This window comes from Acomys minous (assembly GCF_964271855.1).
Source record: "Acomys minous genome assembly, chromosome: 9".
NCBI lineage: Eukaryota > Metazoa > Chordata > Mammalia > Rodentia > Muridae > Acomys > Acomys minous.
Window position 1 is genome coordinate 96,723,191 of NC_140490.1, and position 19,569 is coordinate 96,742,759.

General features: G+C 44.9%; 1 protein-coding gene across 8 annotated transcripts in view; it reads left to right on the forward strand.

Annotated features, from left to right (window-relative positions):
- Positions 1-220: 220 nt before the first annotated feature.
- The window catches only part of USP44 (ubiquitin specific peptidase 44), a 43,529-nt gene continuing 24,180 nt past the window's right edge, over positions 221-19,569 (forward strand). For 2 of the 8 annotated variants that reach the window (XM_084794401.1, XM_084794403.1), the window contains exon 1: positions 18,446-18,633. The gene's annotated coding sequence lies outside the window, so the exon portion shown is untranslated. Of the gene's footprint in view, positions 253-1,762; positions 1,865-2,083; positions 2,254-2,761; positions 3,169-3,815; positions 3,922-18,445; positions 18,656-19,569 lie in introns of those variants that run through there. The other 6 variants (XM_084794399.1, XM_084794397.1, XM_084794398.1 and 3 more) reach the window with 6 other exon arrangements.

A 19,569-nucleotide genomic window follows, 5' to 3' on the forward strand; every position in this document is an offset into this window, starting at 1 on the left:
CTCACTTTCGAACCTCAAAAATAACTAGTTTTCCCCTCTGTTCTTTTGACCCAAATCTCACTCATCTTGCGAAGCTACGTGTGTGCTTGTCTGTCCCGCCCCTGACTCTGAGGCCCGACTCCTTCTCCCTCTTCCCTTTGTGCCAATTACGAATTAGCCAATCACATCAGATTGTGAAGTCACGCTCCCACCAGCGGGGTGAGACGCTGTCGCGTGCCTTAAAATTAAATGCCACCCGCATTAGAATAAAACGTAAGTCAACTTCCTTTCCCGGTGTTGCAGCTCACCCAGTGTAGATCACGGCGTGCCCTCTTGACAACAAGAAATCGCCTCGCCTGCCTACTTTCCCTTTGTTTCTGGGTTTCTTTGTGCAATGCCGCCAAGGACGACGTTCTTCTCTCTAGCACTTGTTTTAGCTAGAGGGTCCTTCAGAACTTCAAATCTGTCTCAAAAGAAAACTAAACTCTTTCTTTCTTTCTTTGTTTCAAATCAATCTACTGGATATCTTTGTCTATAGGCTGGTCTTTGTTCCTTCTCTAGAGAAATGTTAGTTCCAAGAGAGTTGGGTTCTATTTTGTTTTATTTATTGTATGTATGAGTGTGTGTGTGTGTGTGTGTGTGTGTGTGTGTGTGTGTGTGTGTGTGTGTCAGTTTTTTCTTTTGAACTTTACATGGGTTTCAGGACTTGAACTCAGGTTTACTTGCTGACCCATCGGCCTAGCCTGGGTCTCCAGTTTCCTGAACCACTCTATCCATGTTGAATTTTGCTTCATCCAGTGCATATTTCCCTCCGCTGTCTCTTCTTTGAAGCTGAGTATGCCTCCAAAGGAACTGCTTAGCCCAGTCTACTAAACTGTTGGTCTCCTAATTTATTTATTTATTTACTTATTCTCTTTCTTCATATTTTTTTGTTTTTGTTTTTGGTTGGTTGGTTTTTTGTTTGTTTCAAGACAGGGTTTCTCTGTGTAGCCTTGGCTGTCCTGGACTCATTTTTGTAGACCAGGTGGTCTTGAACTCAGAGATATACCTGCCTCTGCCTCCCTGAGTGCTGGGATTACAGGTGTGTGCCACCTCACCCAGCTCCTTTCTCTTTTTTCCTCCCTCTATGGATTCACACACACCCGCCACCACATTGATTTGGCTGAGGACTAGACCTGGGGCTTTGCATGCTACAAACTAATTTCAGTGATCTAGCCTTTCCAACAGGGATGATACTCCTTAGTGCAGAATTTTCTGAAAGCTACCAGTAGAGGTCACTGTGCTGCCATGTGCAATAGATGGGATTATTGAAGGCTCTGAAGGTGTTAGTGATGGCGTTCTAAGAAAACAGCAAATTGAAGGACAATCCCATCTTCCGGATACCACAGCACACAGGGCTCCTGAGACTTCACACGTAGAAGGCAGCACTCGAGAAAATTATGGGACACTAACAGGAAATCAGCTTATTCCTTCTTGGCAAATCACATTCACTGAATTCAACCTGCATCAGAAAACCACTGAATTCCAGGATGCCAGAACTGGTAGTGTCGCTAATTTACAGAGAGTTGTGGGTACTGGAGGGTCTGCAAAGCTTCTAAAAACATTTCTCATTTGTTGCTAAGACAGAAAGATCAAAGATATTTAGAAGAGGAGGAGGAGTTGGGTTTTTTTTTGGGGGGGGGGGTTGGGTTTTGTTTTGTTTTTAACTGTTTTCTGACATCAAAGAAAACTCCAAAAAGAAATTTGATTCTGAAGCCTGTCCAAGCTCTTCAGTCTCAGGGGCATCGCAGTCAGCTGGAGGCCAGTCAAAGAACTGGTGGCTAAAGGCCCTGTTTTCAAAGCGACAGAACTGAGGCTGGGCAAAGCCACAGCATTCATTACCAAGGTAGAATGCAGGCAGAAAACAAGAGGAAGACCAATGAGCTTGGCCCCCAAATCCCCCGGGGCAACACCCTACCCCCACCCCCAAACACCCCCCCACCCCCCCGGCAACCAGGGACAAATGGGGATCAATGACATCTAAGGGGGGATGGAAACCCCCAGTGTGATGCAGATGTTTGAAGCTTAGCGACCAGATGCTGGGGGTGAGAGCGTCCCTTACCCAGGCCAGCCTTCCCCTCCCCTCCCCCACAGCTCTGTATGAGCTCACAATGCCCACCCTTCTCGTGGCAGTGGCTTCATAGGACTTCAAACAGACGAAATGGAAAGCTTTGGATGAGCAGAACCTGCCTTGGCGAGAAGTCTGGGAGTTCAGAAAGGCTGGCATGAGGACAGGTGAGGCTGGGAGGAAACAGAGTCTGGTTCTCTTCCCTTCAAGACTGAAGATTTGAGCTTTAATGCACTTCTGTCGTTTTGGGGGTAGGGTTGAGGGTTAGAGTTTAAGATTTTTTTTCCCCTTTTTAAACAAGGACCTTTGTGTCTGACATATGGTATCTCCTGACCTTTCCTGATTTGATGTAATAATAATAATAATAATAATAATAATAATAATAATAATAATAATAACAACAACAACTCATTTAAAAGTACCTAGCAATAGTCCCATCCACTTGAAGAAGGTGTGCACTTAGCAAAAAGGGCACTGGCTACATCCTCTCACCTTATCTTCAGTTGGATTTGGCAGGCATGAGGAAAGAACTCCATTTTATACTGTATTTGAAAAGCAAAGTGACCGGGCAGGAAAGGTGGCTCAGCAGTTTTTACTGCATTTCCAAGAGGTCATTACTTCCGTGCCCTGCGCCCATATTGGGCAGTTGACAACTGTTCCTCACACCTGCTCCAGGGCCGACACATTCTCACACCGGCCAGCCTGGTCTACAGAGCAAGTTCCAGGACAGCCAAGGCTATACAAAGAAAAGCACCCCCCACCTACCCACCCACCACAAAACAACAAACAAGCAAACAAACAAACCCAAGAATTTACTTTTCAAGAGACTGATTCTACCTCCAGAAGCAGCTTTGTAACTTCTTGGATGTCTTGCTGGACATGAACCGCAGACGCACCATGCCACCAGACCTGGCATTCACAGATTACAGCAAAAAGCAAGGATTTAAAGCCGGAGATAAAGCTTCATTAGCAAAGCACCTGTTTAGCTCACCTACACCCTGGGTTTGAGCCCGAGCACTGTGGAAATAAGACTTGGAACCACAGCGCTTTGGAGGAGGAGGCAGGAGGACCAGAGGTTCAAGGTCAGTTGCGGATGGAACTCAGTTTTTAGAGCCCTTGCCTAGCATGCATGTTGTGACACACCTGCTATAACCCTAGCGCCCAGCAGGTGGAAGCAAAGGAGTCAGGAGTTGGTTGTGTTCAACTGCATTGCAAGTTTGAGGCCAACCTATGCTACATGAGAGTTTGTCTAAAAAAAAAAAAAAAAAATCAAGGTTATCCTTGGCTACCTAGCTATTTGAAGGCCAGCCTGAGAAAAATGAAAAAAGACAAAATAATAAAATATAGTCCGGCATTCATTCCTTGGAAACTTTCATTTCTGTCAAATGCCTGGCTGGACATTTTGAAGAGCTATTGACTCTCTTTTTCTTCATATGTAAAATTAGAATATCTTACCTCATAAGGATTAAGAAATAATAGTTGCTCTACAAATGGAGTGTGTGAACACATGTGTACCTGTGTATAAATTACCCCCCAGCCTCTCCCAGACAAGAAAGTAAGACAAGATAGTCTGCTAACATGCAAAGCACTTTGATAAAGCACTGCACAAAGAACGTAAATGGCTCCACACTAAGAGCACACAGAGCGCTCACCAGCTGTGCCACACACAGCAGACACCCGCCGAGACCTGCCGCAGAGGCACTGACACAGCCGTGTTCATCACTCGCAGGACTGACAAGAAGCTGCCCAAAGACACGTTTCCACCCAACATCACTTCTCCACAGTGATCCTCAAACAGGATTGCTTCAGGAAGCTGCGAGTTCCTGTTGCTCCAGGTAAGGCGAACTGGCAAGGGGAAGAAGACGGGTGGCACGGGCTCACGCTGTCCGCATCAACCGTCCATGCTTGGATAAGTCTCTTATAAACCTGAAACTTATTCACTGGAGGATACGGAAGGAAATGCTACTTCGGAAAAAAAAAATACTACTTCAAAATGACACTCTTAAAAAAAAAACAATGACACTCTTTACTGGTAGTGTAACTTGGTGGCAGAAAGGATGCCTTATATCTGCTAAGCCCTAGATCAGTCCCCAGTACCACAGATAGACAAACAGACAAAGATAGAAAGGGAGGGAGGGAGGGGGAGAGGGGGAGGGAAGGAAGGAAGGAAAGAAGGAAGGAAGGAAGGAAGGAAGGAAGGAAGGAAGGAAGGAATACTTACTTACTGGCTACACTAAAGGAAAAAGACTTCCATTTTCTGTTTTGTTTATTTATTGTTTATTTATTTTTAAGACCGCGTTTCTCTGTGTCACCTTGGCTGTCCTGAAACTTGCTTTGTAGACCAGGCTGGCCTTGAACTCACAGAGAACCTCCTGCCTCTACCTCCCAAGTGCTGGGATTAAAGGTGTGGGCCACCATCTCCCTGGTCAAAAGCTATACTTAATCCAGTTTATCACACACACACACACACACACAATTTATTTAATTTTACGGGCATTAGTGTGAGGGTGTCAGATTACCTGGGTCACCTGGATCCATATTCCGGGAACATTACAGTTGTGAGCTGCCATGTAGGTGCTGGGAATTGAACCCGGGTCCTTTAGAAGAGCAGACAGTGCTCTTAACCACTGAGCCATCTCTCCAGCCCCAGTTTATCTTTTGAATGAGTTGTTTGCCGTTTTTTTTTTTTCTATAAGAATTCTAAGAAAAGCGGGAGTGTTTGTCAGATCAGATGAACGTCTTTTGAATATCTTTGAAAGTCAAAATAACCCAGAAGGCCCCAAAGAGATGTTGTGTGTGGTCTACCTCAAGCTGATACTGGCAGAAGCCGGCCCTTGCCTGACTTTGGGTACAGATTAGGTAGGACGAGTGACAAAGTAGAGATGTACCTGGTGACATCTAGAGTCAAATGTGCTGGGTTCAAGTCCTGGCATTGTTTGTAGCTATATGACCAAAGCAAGTCACTATTTCTCTGTGTGTCTTTAGTTTTTCATCTCTCAGTAGTAACTCTTAGGGTTTATTGCATGGAGTAAGTGACAAGAAGCAAGCCAGGCAGTGGTGGCCCAGCCTTTAATCCCAGCACTGGGGTTGGTTGGGCGTGGGAGGCGGTGGGGGGGTTGGGGGGAAGGTGTGGCCAGAGGCAGGCGGATCTCTGAGTTCAAGGTCAGCCAGGTGTACAAAGGGAATCCAGGTCACAAAAGGCTACACAAAGAAATTCTATCTTGAAAATACAAAAAAAAAAAGATTGACAAGCTGCTGTTAAGCATAGGCGTTGGCATGTGTAAGTGCTAGGAAACACTAGCTATTATTCACATGTGGTTACCCACGGATGGCGTGATGGGCTGAGTTTTTCTGTTATAGAGATGGCAGGCTGGGGGTGGGGAGATGACTCTGTGGCTTTAACGGCACTTGCTGTTCTTGCAGGGACGGGGATTTAGCTCTCAGCACCCACATGACGGGGGGCTCAACCATTCTTAACCTCACAACGCCTTCTTCTGGCCTCCTTGTGCACTTCATGCATGTGGTGCACATACATACATGCAGCCAAAACATGCGTACATATAGAATGAAATAAGTAAATATTTTTAAAAATTAAAAGTGCTGGGTGACCTGCCAGGTGTAGTGGCGCTCGCCTTTAATCCCAGCACTTGGGAAGCAGAGGCAGGTGGATCTCTGCAAGTTCGATACCAGCCTGGTCTACAAAGTGAGGCCAAGACAGCCAAGGCTACACAGAGAAACCCTGTCTCAAAAAACAAAACAAAACAAAAAAAGTGCTAGGTGAAGTGGAATGTGCCTGTAATCCCAGCACTCAGGGAGGCAGAGGCAGGTGAATCTCTGAGTTCGAGGCTGGCCTAGTCTAAAAAAAAAAAAGAAAAAGACACACTTATCGTAAACTATTGAAATGAATAAAAAAATTTAAACAAACAATTTTATAAGTAAGTTTTCCTTGCCCACTTATTTCTATGTATATGCTTATTTGTAGGTGTATAGATGTTTTCCCTGCATATATGTCTGTGCACTATAAGCATGCCTAGTGCCTATGGAGAACAGAAGAGTGAACTGTATGCCCTGGAAACTGGATGTCCAGGCCATTGTGAGCCAATACTTGGGTGCTGGGAATTGAGCCTGGAAGAGCAGACAGAGCTCTTAACCACTGATCCATCTTGCCAGCCCCTCCGTGCCCACTTTAAATGGGGTTGAGATCCTATGTTCACAGCATAGTATGACTGAGACAGTGCGACTTCTGAACTAAGGGAGTCAGCAAGTGACGGGAGGCAAAGAAAGCATAAAGCTAGTTTTCAGTTATCCAGGCTTTCAGAAAAAAGGGATGGAGAAAAGCAAAGAGGGGCTGCAAAGAAAGGTGCCTTCTTGGCTACACACACATAAATACACACATATATCCACATACACACATAATACATACATACATACATACGCACACATACATATACATGCACATACACATATGAACATATACACACATGAACATACCCACATTTACACACACACACACACACACACACACACACTTAAAAATAGTTTCTAAAATCTCAGAAAAAAAGAAAATGTAAAATAAAGCCTGGGACTGGAGAGACAGTTCAGCCTTTAAGAGTACATGTTGCACCCTTAATGCCAGCAGTTGGGAGACAGGAAGATCTCTGTGAGTTTGAGGCCAGCCTGATGTACAGAGTGAGTTCTAGGACAGCCAGGACTACACAGAGAAACCCTGTCTCAAAAAAAAGGGGGTGGGGTGGGGGGAAGTGGTACTTGTTGCTCCTGCAGACTGCAGAGGACTCAGGACTAGTTCCCAGCACCCACATGATCACATGATGGTTCACAATCAACTGTAACTCCAGTTCCAGGAAATTTGGTACCTTCTTCTAAGGTCTGCTGGCACCAGGCACTCATGTGGTGCACCTAGATGTATGCAGACAAAACGCTCACACACAGAAAATAAATAAGCCTAAACCACGTTTTGTCTTGGTTTTGGATTTTTGATACAAGGTCTTTACACAGCTGGAGGTGTCCTGGAACCCACCATGTAGACTCAGACCTTCTGAGTGCTGGAATTAAAGGCACCCTCCGCCATGCCTGGCTCCTTGTTTTGTTTTGTTTTTTAAGAAAAAAAGACGAGAGGGGAAAAGTTGTTATTAAAGCAAACAATTCAGCTAACAATGGATTTTGGGGATGGGTTAGCAGTCATGTGTAGGCATATACTAACACATTTAACCCATTTAGCTTGCTCTAAAATTGTTAGGGTTTTTCCCCCCCATATAGTGAGTGCTCTACACAAATATACAGTAGTTACTAAGCTGCATTATAATAACCTCTATCTTATTATAATAGTCATATATAGAGAAGCACGTGGGCTTGCGATTGCTGGGGTCATGCTTTGCTTTGGCATTCTTTGGCCAAGGTCTCATTATGTGGCCCAGGCCATATAAGTCTCCCACCTTAGACTCGCTAGTACTGAGGTCCAGGCAAGCGCCACCACGCTTGGCTCCAGGCTTAGCTGTGGGTTTTTGACAGGTATGTTAGCACATGCAGCTCTCAATGAAGAGTACTGCTAAGGCGAGGAGGGTCTCGAGTTTCAGGCTAGCCAGGGAAAACTCTGTTCAGGAAAAAAAAAGGGGGGGGGGTCGGGAGAGAAAGAGCCAACTGTGATTATTGTTCTGTTAAGTATGTATTACTTTCCCTAACAACCCTTAGGAGCCAACTAACTTGAAAAGGATGTGGGGGAAATAGAACTGGGATGTAGCTCAATTGACAGAGAGCTTGCCCAATAGGCATGAAGCCTTGGCTCCAAGATTGCTGGCATTACAGGCATATGCCACCAGGTCCTGTGTAGGTGACACTAGGCACGGAAGTCAGGGCTTCATCCATGTTGCGAAAGCGCTCTACAGCCAAGTGGCAAGCCCGGCTCACACTCCCTTTTGTTTTCACTTCTCTTTTGCAGCGTTGTAAATTGAATCTAGGGCCTTCCTTATGCTTGTCCAGTGATCTACCCCTGAACCTACGCCTAACTCGAACATAGTCTCCAAAGTCATGACTCTATCTACAAATGTACAGTTGTGGTACAAGAGCACCCTACACATTATGGTGGTAGAGCATCTCAAAATGGAGTAGACATCTTGAGATGCGTATTAAATTATGTTGGGTATGCTAGCTCTCTAACAGAAGACAGGGTGCTGGTAAAATGCTCTACTGAATGCAATTCTTTTCTAATTTTACCCTCACATGCTGTCTTGGTTACCTTTGTCCTGCTGTGAAGAGACACCGTGACCAAGGCAACTTAGAAAAGGAAGCATTTAACTGGTGGCTTGCTTACAGTTTCAAAGGATGAGTCCATAATCATTGGGGCAGGGAGCAATAGCTGAGAGAGAGCGGGGCAGGGGGAGGAGAGAGAGAGGAAGAGAAGAAGGGGAGGAGGAGGAGGAAGAGGAGGAGGAGGAGAGAGATGCTTAAGACCTCAAAGCCCACCCCCAGTGATACATTTCTTCCAGCAAGGCCACACCTCCTAAAATCTCTTAAACAGTCCAGCTAGAAACCATTCACACACATGAGTCTATGGGGGCTACTCTCGGTCAAAGCCCCACACAAGTTCTACTTAGTAATTCCAGCACATTATTTTTTCGGATGTAGGCAGTCCGGCCTCCACACACTTTTCCAGAATTAGACAGGCTGAGGTGGGTGGCGGTTTATTTCATATTGCTGGGGACTGAACCAGAATCTTAGACATATGATAGATAAGCCCTATACCTCACGTAGGCACGTGATCAGCCTGTAAAGGAAGTTTTGTTTTGTAACTATTTTTTTTTAAAAAATAATTCCTATGGTATTTGTAAGGTGCACTAGAAAAAATAACAAGTAATTATCCGATTTGTTTTCTAGTTCCAGGTCTGTTCATTGTTATGTCACTTAAGACTCCAATTACCTCATCTATATAATATATAATATGCAATAGGACTATATGTTACATAGTATATGTTAGGAATATATATTATATACATAAAGGCATTATTACTAAGACACAAGTATTTCCATCCTTGTGTTTACACTGAAACAATGCCTTTTATATGTCTCTGTGATAACGCATAGGTCTCCCCTCTTGCCATCAGACTTACCAATGAAATGACCAGGGCATTTTGATAGTCAGGTAAAAGGCTTAGGACCAAAAGCCTGCTAAAGGTGCAGGACCAAATGTTTGTGGAAAAAATCAGTATGGGAACATGAAATGATAAAAATCAAGGGCTAACTGGTATTTCCAAGACAGATACCATGTCTTTATTATTTTCAGGTCTGTCGGTTAAGAGACAAAGTTACCTAATGCATGCAGGGGAGCTAGTGTTGTGTTAATCTAAGCTGACAAGCAATAATCCCATTTGTTGTTAGATTTGTACCACTGATCTCACATGAAATCTGAAACTCCCAATTCCCAATGGTTAACACTGACGTGCCAACAAAAACCTGAACCAAATCTTTTGTAGAATGACTACATTGTTGTTGGGTACTTACCTCATAAAACAAAATGTATATGGAACTAAATCTCACTGTTATCACTACAGTGGCTTCAACATGGCTCACTCAGTTTAAACTGATGATGTCATATGGTATGTTCTGGTAATTAACGCTTTTTTATTTTATTTTTTCTATGTGCTTTACGGTTGTGTTTTCGTTCCTGCGGGAGCCAGCTGACTTGAGACGGGGGTGGGGACCAGTGGCATAGCTACTTTTCCTGAGACCTTGGTGAAACTGAGTTAAAGGCAACCAGAGAAAGCTGTATGTGGGCAGCCTAGACAAGAAAACATGAACGCCACCACAAATGAGGACAAATATTCTGTCAGATTGCAGATCAACGAAATAAAACAAACTGCACAATCTAGACACAGACAGAGTTTGCTGTGGTCCCCTTAGGAAAATGCTTCTTTCTCCCTTGCTAAGTCCAGCCTCCCAAGTGGAGACTCTGCTCTGCAAATTTGAACAAGTTGATCAAATTCTGTCCTAGCACAGCAAGTATGATGCCTGGTCTTATGTGAAAAGAAAGAAGGGGAAAGAGAGGGAGAGAGAGAGAGGGAGAGAGAGAGAGGGAGAGAGAGAGAGGGAGAGAGAGAGAGAGAGAGAGAGGAGAAGGAAAGAAAGGAAGGAAGGAAGAAAAAGAAGAAGAAAGAAACAGGCTGGAGAGATGGCTGGGCAGTTAAGAATACTGACAGGTCTTCCAGAGGACGTGGGTTCAATTCCCAGCACCGACGTGGCAGCTCACTACTATCTGTAACTCCAAGATCTGACACCCTCACACAGATGTACATGCAGGCAAAACACCAGTGCACATAAAATAAAAATAAAGTATTTTTTTAAAAAAAAAGAAGGAAAAAAAGAAATGGTAAGGGTCTAAGCAGCTAATTAAGTTCTGTCCTGGGACGTGACAAGGCTCAGTAGGAACACCACACAGAGGTGACACCTTTAATCCCAGCATTCAGGAGGCAGAGATAGGCAGAATTCAGAGTCTGAGACCCGTGTGGTCTACAGAGCAAGTTTCAGAACAGCCAGGGCTACACAGAGAAACCCTGTGTGTGTGTGTGTGTGTGTGTGTGTGTGTGTGTGTGTGTGTGTGGCGCCACAGCACTTAGCGTTCATTGGATGCTAATATTAAAGCACTATACCTGCATCTACATCCCAAGTGCCGGGATTAAAGGCGTTGTGCCACCGGTAAGGTTCTAAGTCACAAAACAACAACAAAAAAACCACAACAAACCCTGTTGCAGTAGTGTTTTGGTCACATATAAAACAAGCTAAATATGTTGTAGCTTTCAAGAACTTTCATCGAAGCCAGGATGGTCCCATGCACTTGTAATCCCAGCACTAGGGAGGTTGTGACAAGAGGCTCGAGAGTTGGAAGGCAGCCTGAGCTAACAAGCCAGGTCCTGTCTCAAAATCAAAACAATAACAAATCTCACAGATCAACATGGTGAGTCTGCTGGGTCAACACCATCAGCCTCATTTTAGGTTGAGTTAATTGAGGGGTGTGAAGGACATATTTGAGTCTACATTGGAGCCAAGACTGCAGACCCAGTCTTCTGAAATGGCTTCTCAGCCTTTTCCCGAGTCCTTCAACAGTCATTTCTACTCCTCCTCACTTGACCTGGCACTTCTGAAAGAAGAGACTCGAACAGAAAGATGCCTGCTGGCACACAGTGAGTCAGAGACAGGAAATGACATTGAAACCTGCCCTGCAAAAGGAACTCAAGAGCTGAATCTCCTCAGATTGTAGCACATACACATGTTTAGCTAAATAAATGGCTACCAAATCTACTACAGTGAATCTGGATTAATGCCAATACAGAGGAATACAGTTAGCAATATGCCAAGTTATCCTTGAACTCTTAAAAGAAAAATTTTAAAAGAGGAAAATTGGTTACATCCAATGTAAGTTTAGTTTTAGGGTTTCTGCACCAATGTTAAATATGTGCCACACAACACACATGGTATAAGATTTATTGCAGAGGCTGGGCTTGGTGGTGCATGCCTTTAATACCAGCACATGGGAGGCAGAGGCGGGTGGTTCCCTGTGAGTTCGAGGCCAGCCTGGTCTACAAAGCGAGTCTAGGAGAGCCAAGGCTACACAGAGAAACCCTGTCTCAAAAAACCAAAAAAAATTATTGTAGAGCGTGGGAGAGAAGGAAATGGGGGAGTGCCCCAAGGGGATAGAGACAGAGAGATAGGGAGAGAGAGAGAGAAAGAGAGAGAGAGAGAGAGAGAGAGAGAGAGAGAGAGAGAGAGAGAAGAGAAGAGAAGAGAGAGGCAAAGTAAAACAGAGACAAGATGGCATGTTGGCCTTTTTATATACCTGGCAGCAGCAAGCGATGACATCATAGGTTGCTAAGTAACCTAGAGGCAGCCACTTATATGATGTCAACACATAGGCTTCAGAACATTTTAAGTAAATTTTCACATAAGACGAGCTAAATGGGACACATCTATAACCTATAACCTTAAATCCCAGCACTGGGAGTCAGAGGCAGGCAGATTTCTGAGTTCAAGGCCAACCTGGTCGTAGAACAGTGTGATCCAGGACAGCCAGGGCTACACAGAGAAACCCTGTCTTCAAAAAAAATCCAAATAAACAAATATAAATAAGTATATAATAAAAGTGAATATTAATAAAGTAACAGAATAAAATAAAAGAAGGAGGAGGAGTAGGAGGAAGGAGAAAGAGAAAGTTCCTTCAATGGGGAACTCTCCCCAACCCTCAATTATTTAACCTTATTCGCCAAACAGCTAGAGTAAGACAATTGACAAGGTACAGTGCTACTCGTAGGATGTTGGGTGTGTAAATTGTCATTATCTATAAACCTAGGTAGAAAATATGAGTCTGTACACCTCCCCTCCAAAGAGAGGGCTGCAGATAAACACTAAGGCCGAATTTGGTGGCGCTCTCTCATAATCACAGTCTTCAGGAGGCTGATGCAGGAGATTACCCGTTCAACGACAGCCTGTGTTATACTGGAAGACCCTGCCCCAAAAACACAAAGTGAAGCTAGCGTGGTGGTGCACGCCTTTAATCCCAGCACTCGGGAGGCAGAGGCAGGAGGATCGCTGTGAGTTCAAGGCCAACCTGGTCTACAAAGTGAGTCCAGGACAGCCAAGGCTACACAGAGAGACCGTGTCTCGAAAAACAAAATAAAACAAAACAAACAAAAACCCCACAATGTGAGAAAATGGTTCAGTTGTGAAAGACCCCAGTTTCACACATCTCCCCACTTTGCTTGGCATGTATCCTTCATTAATTTGTCGCAGTGTGCACTGTGCAAAGGCTCCACTACTGAGCTGGCTAGCCGGTCCTCCTTACTCTGTAAACACTGGCTTCAGGACGGAAGATATGATGAACATTAAACAGTGAATATCTACTGTACAAACAAACTTTCTTTCCCAGTGGAAACCTCGGGTAGCCAAGAGTAAACCCCTTATAAAGATTACGTGTATCTTTTTGCCATAGTTTTTCCTGAACCTTTAAAGGTTAATATTTTAATCCTAGAACCACTCCCAACCTTTCCTTTTCTCAAACTCCTGGCCTTGTATAAGCAAGGGGTGCTGAAACTTTGCTGCCCATGTCTGTCATAGTACTATAATTAACTTAACCTTTGTAGTACTTTTTTTTTTTTACCTTTGTAGTACTTATCCTCAAATTTATTGGTATTTTAGTACAAACCCCTTCCCCGCCCAAAAAAAAAAAAAAAAAAAAAAAAAAAGTAAAATTTAGGGCGCTGGAGAAATGTCTCAGAGGTTAAGAGCACTGGCTGCTCTTCCAAAAGTTCTGAGTCTAATTCCCAGCACCCGCATATGGCTCACAACCATCGATAATATGACCTAATGCAGACCTCTAGCCTGCAGGTGTACACGTAGGTAGAGCACTTGTATACACAATAAATAAATCTTTTAAATTTTTTTTTAAAAACAAAATTTCAAATTTCATTTTAGAAATTCCATTTTCCAAAGGCAGGCGAAGCTCTGAGTGTGAAGCCAGCCTGGTTTACAGAGAGAGTTCAAGGACAACCAGGCTTATACACAGAGAAACCCTGTCTCAAAGAACCAAAAAGGAAAAAAATAATGTCATTCTCTGGGTGTCTATTGGCTCTACTTAGATCAGTCTTTTTGTTTCTTAATGATTTATTTTTATTTTATGTGCTTTGGTGTTTTGTGGGAGGCTATCAGTCCTCCTGGAACTGGAGTCACAGACAGTTGTAAGCACCGTGTGGGTGCTGGGAACTGAACCCAGGTCCTCTGGAAGGGCAGCCAGTGCTCTTAACCACTGAGCCTTCTCTCCAGTTCCTACTTAGAGCACTCTTAAAGAGAATAATGCAAAAAATAAAAATTAATGAATGCACACTTTACAAAGTGGATGAATTTGCTTCATGAGAATAGAGCAGCTTCAAACAAATGCAAGACGGAGGTACCTGCCTTGCAACAAGATGAGAAAACGTGGAACAGAAAGAAAGGAGAAACAACCTTGGCAGTGCAGTAAAAGCCTTGAAGGGTCTTGAACGGCTGGAGGGGTGTAGGCGGGGTGCACGCGTGGAGACTTCGAACAGGCCAGCTTCACAATTTTGCGTCCGACCCTTCATCCCTCAACCACCCAGCGCTCAGCTTCATTCTCTCCGATGCAATTCGTCTCCAAAATGCAAACTCCCCTCAGAGAACGAGAAACACCCCGGGGAAAGTTCTTCAGAGGCTCCGGGAGGGGGAGGGGGGTCGGTGTCGGGGGTGTGGAGGGTGCGGGGGTGGGGTAGCCCAACAAAGGGCTTGCCGTTGGCGAGATCCTAGATGCTTTCGGTCCCCTGCGCCAAAAATGAAAGAGAAAGAGAAAACTGTCCTTTTGAAACAAGAACAGCTTCTTTCAGCTGGCATCACCTCTACCAGCTGCCACACTTGTCCTTTCTTCCTTAGACTAAAACAACAACAACAACAACAACAAACAAACAAACAAACAAACAAACAAAAAAACTGAAGCCATTTTTTCACCTTACATATTTGCCAGAAATATAAGGTCTTTGGTTTCCTGTCACTTAACTCAACCGTGTGCTGCTTCGCTTCAACCAAACTTTCCAGCTAAGCTCTTTGGGGGTGTTTCTGTTTTGTTTTGTGGCAGGACTGGGGATTGAACCCTGGGCAAGCCCCTCTACCACAGGGCTCCTTGCCCAACCCCCACTCTCTTAATCTGCTTCCTCCATTCAGTCCTTTTATCTCCTCATTACACTGACATTTCAATTCCCGCTGTAGTGCCTGCCACACAGGTGTCCAAAGAGCAGTCTGTAAAACCGTCAAGTCAGCGGACGGGAGCCGCCTGAAAAGCTGACAGAAAGTTTTTGTCCATCCTAAAATTTAAGAAGCTCACTAATCCTTCTTTACCCTGAAATGAATTTCAAAGACAATTCTCCGACTCACGGAAGCCTGGGTAAACAAAAACAAACAAACAAAAACCCTCTAAAAAACAAGACAAAACATAAAAAGCCAGCTCTAAGCTGTATGAAGTGTGCTGGTTGTCTTGTATTCATTCGTGCTCCGCTCTACAGAACCAAGGACAAAAATCAGTTGGTACTATACTTCAGGAATAGCTAGTTACATACTAATTAGGAGTCAGAGTCCTTAAAGTTATTTCTTACGAAATTGCTTACTTTGGGAAAGGGGTAGATTGTCACCTCTCCTAATTTGGCCCGTTGGGAACAAAGGAAAACTCCCTCCACACCACTCTCAAAACTCCATCTCGCGCCAGGCAGCTTCCGTTTTTTGTTTTCATTAGGAATTTTAAGAGTATTTTGAGCTGGCACTGGATTATGAGCTGTGGCGAGGTAAACAAATGGGGCAAAGCCTCAGTCTTTGCCATTCCCCCCCCACACCAGAGGTTGCAATGCAAATGCAGGGAACCAGGCTCAGAACTCAGAACAAAAGCAAAGGCCTGCATAATAAAGGGCTGCTGGCATGGGGGATGGGAACCCAGGACCCCCCCTTTTCCTAGGAAAGTGGTTTTCAGGAGGTGAGAGTTTAGGCCAGCTTGATTGTAGTGATCGGAAGAGTTGAAACGGGCAGACTTTCTATTTAGGAAATAAACATCTGCCCTGATTTAAAGGTGGGGCACCCCTAAAGTCTGGGAGACCATAAAAGGACTGACCTCTTAGTCTAAAAGGCATCGGGGACAGATTTTTTTAAGGACATAATAGGTAAGTGTGGGGAATCAGTTGATATGGAGGAGAAAGAGGCATCTTTAAAAATACTATAACGGAAAGCTTAGCTTTGATGAGTTTGGTTAGAAACCAAAGGGAAGTGATTCTGACAACAAGGGACAAATGTGGTTATACTAGAGAGCTTCAGAGCTCGTGATGGAAGGGAGAGTGTGCGGTAATTGGTGGGAAGACAGGCGGGACTGGGCAGCAGCTGAGGGAATTTGTAAGAGTGAATATAAAGTGCTATAAATGTTGTCTGTAACTAACACTGTTAGCGTTTTTCTCCGGCCTCCCTTACCACTTGGCACCGTACAAACTCAAGATCTTTGATAAGAACATCCAGTTCCCTGCCTTCACCTATGCGTAATTGTCCTTGCTGTTGCTTTGTTTTTTGTTTGTTTGTTTTTGTTTTTTTCCCTATTTCGCTTCCTTCTCCATTTATTCACACGGCTTTGGTTAACAGGCTATGTGACTTTTTTTTTTTAACATAATCTCAGGAAATTCTTGTGTTTAAGAGTCCATTTGACCACGTGTCCCTTGTTTTCCAGCTACTCTCTATTGCTCCTGTTCCTTCATCCTATTTTACACTGCCTGTTGTGTTCTGCAGACCTGGGGACCAATTCACCCAGGGCTCCCTCTCAGAGATCCAGTCCCCCCTCCGCCCCCCGCCCCCAAGCCACTTGGGATGCTTCTCGCTGGGTGATTCACATGGTGAAGACACTTGCCACCAAGCCTGGTGGCCTGAGTCCCATCCCTGGTACCCACATCGTGGAAGGAGAGTGTGAGTGAAGATGCAGAGAAACTGCCTAACAGCAATAACCAGCTCTTACAAGTTGTCCCCTGACCATATCATATGCATACCGTGGCACTGGAGGGCCCCCCCCCCCATATTAAATTTGTGTGTAAGAATGCAGTGCAGGGAGGAATTGAATTGGAATTGCTGTGTGCTTAAAGAGTTTTACATACTGTAGATTCATTCCTTTTATTTGTGTAACTATATTTCCTGTATTTGTAATTTTCATTTATACGTTTTTTTTAAAAATAAGAGTCATTTGCATTCTACTGTTATTTTGTTAGCAATCTAAGAACTCCCAAGAGGTTATTAAGTTACATCTGTGATAAGTGTTAATTTGTCGTTTCCCTTGGTTGAGCATTTAGCCATTCAAATATTGTGTGTTGATTTTTCCTCTCTCACTTCACACTATTGGAAGAAATTCCCTAGAGTACACTTGTTAGTTTAACAATACGAACCGGGCCATGGTGGCGAACAACTTTAATCCCAGCACTCTGGAAGCAGAGGCAGGAGGATCGCTGTGAGTTCGAGGGCAGCCTGATCTAAAGAGCGAGTCCAGGATAGCCAAGGCAACACAGAGAAACCCCGTCTAGAAAAACAAAACAAAACCAACCAACCAACCCCCCCCGCCGAAAAAAAAAAACCCGAACCATTTTAGTGTGCCCTACATAATGCCAGATTTAGCATTGCACTGATACTAACTTCGATCATTTGTCTGGCTGCGCTATAAAGAGTGTCTTCGTTTTTTAGTGTCCCATGGCGGCGTGGGGTGGGGGGTGGGGCGGGGTGTGTGTAACTGACGCCAAAATACCCATCAGAACTCAGTAAGCATTGATTTAAAAAAAAAAAAAAGAGCTTTCTTATTTCAAGTGTATGGATATTTTGCTTGAATGTCCGTCTGCACCGCGTGTGTTCCTGTTTCCGAGGCAAAGCAGAGAGGGTGTCAGATCCCCTGGAAAGCGAATTACAGAGCGTTAAGCAGCCTTGTGGGTGCTGGGAACGGAACCTGGCTCCTGTATGTAGAACAGCCGCCAGCGATCTTAACCAGTCATCGATCCAGCTGATTGACAGATTGTTTTGTACCCGTAGGTCGGACTTTTCTAATGCAGACTTCCTCTTGCCTCTTTGTTTCTTTTGCACATAAACTTCAGTGTCGTACATTGATCATTTTGAGTTCGGTGATGCCAAACTGAGGAGCCCTTTCCTGTTAAATCCTTATCGCAGCAGACGGTGGCCGCTGACGCACAGCCGGGTGCCTGTAGGGGATAGTTTCTACAGCCGCAGATTTGAGCAGATTTTTAATTTAAGGAATTGGCCCAGGTTGCTGCCTGATGATGATGATTCGAAGTTATGTCAGTGGCAAAAAATCGGGGAGTTTTGTGAGCACGAACCCGTGGGATATTTAGCATCTCACACGTATGTGTTAACAGTGGGTTTATTCTTCCAGGACTCTTAAGGATGCCGCAAGTAGAAAGTCTGCCCTGAGAGCAAGTTTTTGTTGTCCACGCAGAGCCATGTGCCCGAGTGGGACGCGGGATGGCCTGCGATCAAACTTATTTCAGCCAAGCGCAGTTTAGCACAGGGATGTCAAGGGGCGTGGCTTCACAGGAGGCGTGGCGGGGGCGTGGCTTCGTCCCCGCAGACTTAGCCCGGACCCTGGCGCCCAGATGCGTCCGAACTAGGGGGCCCGGGGCGCGCTGTGAGCGCTAAGATGGCTGCTAGGGCTCGAGCCGGTGAGTGGAGAAGGGCGCGCGGCTGCGGCGGTTGGCTGAGCGAGGCTCCCCAGTAGGAGCGGACGTCGGACGGGAGCCGGGGGGCGGGAGGCACCTGACAGAGTTTTCCCGCCCGCAGGCAGCCGGGGGTCCTTCGAGAGGAGAGGGGGTTGTGGCCCCGACGGAGGGAGCGAGCCAAGGGGCGCGCGGTGGAGAGGCGCCGGCGCTGGCGAACTTAGAATCGGCGCCTCTGGGAAGTCTCGGTGCATCCTGCGGTCCTGCAGCCGGAGTCCGCTGGCTACCTCCCGGGTACCGGAGATGCTGCAGGTGGACCAGAGCGCGGCCGGAGGTGGGGCGCGGGGTGGATGCGGGCCGGGCTCTGAGGTGCAAGCGCCTTGGACATCTAACCACTTCCCCCACGCCAGCTCTGATCCCCGGGAGGTGACACTCGCCTTCCCTGAGTGGGTCAGGTTCGCAGTCGCCCACCGATACTGGGTTGTGTCTGAGTTTGTAATACCAGCTTTCTAAAACCATTCCCGCCGTCTTTGAGGAGAAGGATCCTTAGAGGGGTGATAAGGAAAAAAAAGTGTCACCATGTGAAAGAGAAACAGCTGCTCAGAGTTAGAGAACAGGACTCGCCGCTTCGCCATCTTAAGTAAAAGTACAAAAGTAATCATTTTCAAGTGGAATATTAAGCTGATGTAAATTCCACTAGTCCTGGCTAATTTCCTGCAGGATAACATTGGTAAAGTGGAAAGTTCATTTCTTCAAGCTTCCCCACCCTTTAAACCTTAATTTATAACACTTTGCAAATAACTGAGCTATGAAATTAGCATGGAAATGTGATTTTCAGTTCCAACGCTTGAATTCCTTTATATCTGTTGGGAGCTGCCCTTGTGAGAGTCTTCAAAACTAGTATTTGGTGTACAAAAAGAATTGTTTGTGATTATATTCATATCCAAACAGGAGTTAAACTTCATCTTTGATTTTATAATCTCAATGAGATTATAATTTCAGTACCTATTTGCCCTAAAAGAGATGAAACTGTAGTTTTTGGACCACATAATGTTTTGTCTTTAATATAGCATCTCGAATAATCTGAAAAAGATTTTAAACATTCGGCACATTTGGACTTTATCTTCTGGTTTGAGATTTCCATAGTTGTTTTGTTTGTTGCTATTTGGAGACAGTGTAGCCTTGACTGACCTGGAATTCACAAAGATTCATATATATGTATTTGTGTGAAGGTGCCAGATTCCCCTG